Raw genomic sequence first — 6,000 nt, 5'->3', positions numbered from 1 at the left:
CTTCTACGCTGTACATATCTTAAAATCGCTATATCTTTTAAACCGTAATAGATAGCGTTAATTTGAAAGCAGATTTAAATAGAGCACTTAATTATCTTCATTAGGTTTAATTTTCATTTAATTTGAATGATAATTAACTTAATTACAAGCAAAATAAACTTTCAATGTATTTCCTATGGCCCCTTGCTGGGTGTCTTCTACGCTGTACATATCTTAAAATCGCTATATCTTTTAAACCGTAATAGATAGCGTTAATTTGAAAGCAGGTTTAAATAGAGCACTTAATTATCTTCATTAGGTTTAATGTTCATTTAATTTGAATGATAATTAACTTAATTACAAGCAAAATAAACTTTCAATGTATTTCCTATGGCCCCTTGCTGGGTGTCTTCAACGCTATACATATCTTGAAATCGCTATATCTTTTAAACCGTAATAGATAGCGTTAATTTGAAAGCAGATTTAAATAGAGCACTTAATTGTCTTCATTAATTGTAATTTTCATTTAATTTGAATGATAATTAACTTAATTACAAGCAAAATAAACTTTCAATGTATTTCCTATGGCCCCTTGCTGGGTGTCTTCAACGCTATACATATCTTGAAATCGCTATATCTTTTAAACCGTAATAGATAGCGTTAATTTGAAAGCAGATTTAAATAGAGCACTTAATTATCTTCATTAGGTTTAATTTGCATTTAATTTGAATGATAATTAACTTAATTACAAGCAAAATAAACTTTCAATGTATTTCCTATGGCCTCTTGCTGGGTGTCTTCAACGCTATACATATCTTGAAATCGCTATATCTTTTAAACCGTAATAGATAGCGTTAATTTGAAAGCAGATTTAAATAGAGCACTTAATTGTCTTCATTAATTGTAATTTTCATTTAATTTGAATGATAATTAACTTAATTACAAGCAAAATAAACTTTCAATGTATTTCCTATGGCCCCTTGCTGGGTGTCTTCAACGCTATACATATCTTGAAATCGCTATATCTTTTAAACCGTAATAGATAGCGTTAATTTGAAAGCAGATTTAAATAGAGCACTTAATTTTCTTCATTAATTGTAATTTTCATTTAATTTGAATGATAATTAACTTAATTACAAGCAAAATAAACTTTCAATGTATTTCCTATGGCCCCTTGCTGGGTGTCTTCAACGCTATACATATCTTGAAATCGCTATATCTTTTAAACCGTAATAGATAGCGTTAATTTGAAAGCAGATTTAAATAGAGCACTTAATTATCGTCATTAGGTTTAATTTTCATTTAATTTGAATGATAATTAACTTAATTACAAGCAAAATAAACTTTCAATGTATTTCCTATGGCCCCTTGCTGGGTGTCTTCTACGCTGTACATATCTTAAAATCACTATATCTTATAAACCGTAATAGATAGCGTTAATTTGAAAGCAGATTTAAATAGAGCACTTAATTATCTTCATTAGGTTTAATTTTCATTTAATTTGAATGATAATTAACTTAATTACAAGCAAAATAAACTTTCAATGTATTTCCTATGGCCCCTTGCTGGGTGTCTTCTACGCTGTACATATCTTAAAATCGCTATATCTTTTAAACCGTAATAGATAGCGTTAATTTGAAAGCAGGTTTAAATAGAGCACTTAATTATCTTCATTAGGTTTAATGTTCATTTAATTTGAATGATAATTAACTTAATTACAAGCAAAATAAACTTTCAATGTATTTCCTATGGCCCCTTGCTGGGTGTCTTCAACGCTATACATATCTTGAAATCGCTATATCTTTTAAACCGTAATAGATAGCGTTAATTTGAAAGCAGATTTAAATAGAGCACTTAATTTTCTTCATTAATTGTGATTTTCATTTAATTTTAATGATAATTAACTTAATTACAAGCAAAATAAACTTTCAATGTATTTCCTATGGCCCCTTGCTGGGTGTCTTCAACGCTATACATATCTTGAAATCGCTATATCTTTTAAACCGTAATAGATAGCGTTAATTTGAAAGCAGATTTAAATAGAGCACTTAATTATCTTCATTAGTTGTAATTCTCATTTAATTTGAATGATAATTAACTTAATTACAAGCAAAATAAACTTTCAATGTATTTCCTATGGCCCCTTGCTGGGTGTCTTCTACGCTGTACATATCTTAAAATCGCTATATCTTTTAAACCGTAATAGATAGCGTTAATTTGAAAGCAGATTTAAATAGAGCACTTAATTATCTTCATTAGGTTTAATTTTCATTTAATTTGAATGATAATTAACTTAATTACAAGCAAAATAAACTTTCAATGTATTTCCTATGGCCCCTTGCTGGGTGTCTTCTACGCTGTACATATCTTAAAATCGCTATATCTTTTAAACCGTAATAGATAGCGTTAATTTGAAAGCAGCTTTAAATAGAGCACTTAATTATCTTCATTAGGTTTAATTTGCATTTAATTTGAATGATAATTAACTTAATTACAAGCAAAATAAACTTTCAATGTATTTCCTATGGCCCCTTGCTGGGTGTCTTCAACGCTATACATATCTTGAAATCGCTATATCTTTTAAACCGTAATAGATAGCGTTAATTTGAAAGCAGATTTAAATAGAGCACTTAATTGTCTTCATTAATTGTAATTTTCATTTAATTTGAATGATAATTAACTTAATTACAAGCAAAATAAACTTTCAATGTATTTCCTATGGCCCCTTGCTGGGTGTCTTCAACGCTATACATATCTTGAAATCGCTATATCTTTTAAACCGTAATAGATAGCGTTAATTTGAAAGCAGATTTAAATAGAGCACTTAATTATCTTCATTAGGTTTAATTTGCATTTAATTTGAATGATAATTAACTTAATTACAAGCAAAATAAACTTTCAATGTATTTCCTATGGCCTCTTGCTGGGTGTCTTCAACGCTATACATATCTTGAAATCGCTATATCTTTTAAACCGTAATAGATAGCGTTAATTTGAAAGCAGATTTAAATAGAGCACTTAATTGTCTTCATTAATTGTAATTTTCATTTAATTTGAATGATAATTAACTTAATTACAAGCAAAATAAACTTTCAATGTATTTCCTATGGCCCCTTGCTGGGTGTCTTCAACGCTATACATATCTTGAAATCGCTATATCTTTTAAACCGTAATAGATAGCGTTAATTTGAAAGCAGATTTAAATAGAGCACTTAATTTTCTTCATTAATTGTAATTTTCATTTAATTTGAATGATAATTAACTTAATTACAAGCAAAATAAACTTTCAATGTATTTCCTATGGCCCCTTGCTGGGTGTCTTCAACGCTATACATATCTTGAAATCGCTATATCTTTTAAACCGTAATAGATAGCGTTAATTTGAAAGCAGATTTAAATAGAGCACTTAATTATCGTCATTAGGTTTAATTTTCATTTAATTTGAATGATAATTAACTTAATTACAAGCAAAATAAACTTTCAATGTATTTCCTATGGCCCCTTGCTGGGTGTCTTCTACGCTGTACATATCTTAAAATCACTATATCTTATAAACCGTAATAGATAGCGTTAATTTGAAAGCAGATTTAAATAGAGCACTTAATTATCTTCATTAGGTTTAATTTTCATTTAATTTGAATGATAATTAACTTAATTACAAGCAAAATAAACTTTCAATGTATTTCCTATGGCCCCTTGCTGGGTGTCTTCTACGCTGTACATATCTTAAAATCGCTATATCTTTTAAACCGTAATAGATAGCGTTAATTTGAAAGCAGGTTTAAATAGAGCACTTAATTATCTTCATTAGGTTTAATGTTCATTTAATTTGAATGATAATTAACTTAATTACAAGCAAAATAAACTTTCAATGTATTTCCTATGGCCCCTTGCTGGGTGTCTTCAACGCTATACATATCTTGAAATCGCTATATCTTTTAAACCGTAATAGATAGCGTTAATTTGAAAGCAGATTTAAATAGAGCACTTAATTTTCTTCATTAATTGTGATTTTCATTTAATTTTAATGATAATTAACTTAATTACAAGCAAAATAAACTTTCAATGTATTTCCTATGGCCCCTTGCTGGGTGTCTTCAACGCTATACATATCTTGAAATCGCTATATCTTTTAAACCGTAATAGATAGCGTTAATTTGAAAGCAGATTTAAATAGAACACTTAATTTTCTTCATTAATTGTGATTTTCATTTAATTTGAATGATAATTAACTTAATTACAAGCAAAATAAACTTTCAATGTATTTCCTATGGCCCCTTGCTGGGTGTCTTCAACGCTATACATATCTTGAAATCGCTATATCTTTTAAACCGTAATAGATAGCGTTAATTTGAAAGCAGATTTAAATAGAACACTTAATTTTCTTCATTAATTGTGATTTTCATTTAATTTGAATGATAATTAACTTAATTACAAGCAAAATAAACTTTCAATGTATTTCCTATGGCCCCTTGCTGGGTGTCTTCAACGCTATACATATCTTGAAATCGCTATATCTTTTAAACCGTAATAGATAGCGTTAATTTGAAAGCAGATTTAAATAGAACACTTAATTTTCTTCATTAATTGTGATTTTCATTTAATTTGAATGATAATTAACTTAATTACAAGCAAAATAAACTTTCAATGTATTTCCTATGGCCCCTTGCTGGGTGTCTTCAACGCTATACATATCTTGAAATCGCTATATCTTTTAAACCGTAATAGATAGCGTTAATTTGAAAGCAGATTTAAATAGAGCACTTAATTATCTTCATTAGTTGTAATTTTCATTTAATTTGAATGATAATTAACTTAATTACAAGCAAAATAAACTTTCAATTTATTTCCTATGGCCCCTTGCTGGGTGTCTTCTACGCTGTACATATCTTAAAATCGCTATATGTTTTAAACCGTAATAGATAGCGTTAAATTGAAAGCAGATTTAAATAGAGCACTTAATTATCTTCATTAGGTTTAATTTTCATTTAATTTGAATGATAATTAACTTAATTACAAGCAAAATAAACTTTCAATGTATTTCCTATGGCCCCTTGCTGGGTGTCTTCTACGCTGTACATATCTTAAAATCGCTATATCTTTTAAACCGTAATAGATAGCGTTAATTTGAAAGCAGGTTTAAATAGAGCACTTAATTATCTTCATTAGGTTTAATTTTCATTTAATTTGAATGATAATTAACTTAATTACAAGCAAAATAAACTTTCAATGTATTTCCTATGGCCCCTTGCTGGGTGTCTTCAACGCTATACATATCTTGAAATCGCTATATCTTTTAAACCGTAATAGATAGCGTTAATTTGAAAGCAGATTTAAATAGAACACTTAATTTTCTTCATTAATTGTGATTTTCATTTAATTTGAATGATAATTAACTTAATTACAAGCAAAATAAACTTTCAATGTATTTCCTATGGCCCCTTGCTGGGTGTCTTCAACGCTATACATATCTTGAAATCGCTATATCTTTTAAACCGTAATAGATAGCGTTAATTTGAAAGCAGATTTAAATAGAGCACTTAATTTTCTTCATTAATTGTAATTTTCATTTAATTTGAATGATAATTAACTTAATTACAAGCAAAATAAACTTTCAATGTATTTCCTATGGCCCCTTGCTGGGTGTCTTCAACGCTATACATATCTTGAAATCGCTATATCTTTTAAACCGTAATAGATAGCGTTAATTTGAAAGCAGATTTAAATAGAGCACTTAACTATCTTCATTAGTTGTAATTTTCATTTAATTTGAATGATAATTAACTTAATTACAAGCAAAATAAACTTTCAATGTATTTCCTATGGCCCCTTGCTGGGTGTCTTCAACGCTATACATATCTTGAAATCGCTATATCTTTTAAACCGTAATAGATAGCGTTAATTTGAAAGCAGATTTAAATAGAACACTTAATTTTCTTCATTAATTGTGATTTTCATTTAATTTGAATGATAATTAACTTAATTACAAGCAAAATAAACTTTCAATGTATTTCCTATGGC

The sequence above is a fragment of the Phalangium opilio genome, unplaced genomic scaffold, assembly GCF_054372755.1.
Source record: "Phalangium opilio isolate 3A_F unplaced genomic scaffold, DU_Popi_V2 ptg000089l_1, whole genome shotgun sequence".
In the NCBI taxonomy this organism is placed as follows: domain Eukaryota; kingdom Metazoa; phylum Arthropoda; class Arachnida; order Opiliones; family Phalangiidae; genus Phalangium; species Phalangium opilio.
Note: the sequence above shows the minus strand (reverse complement) of the source record.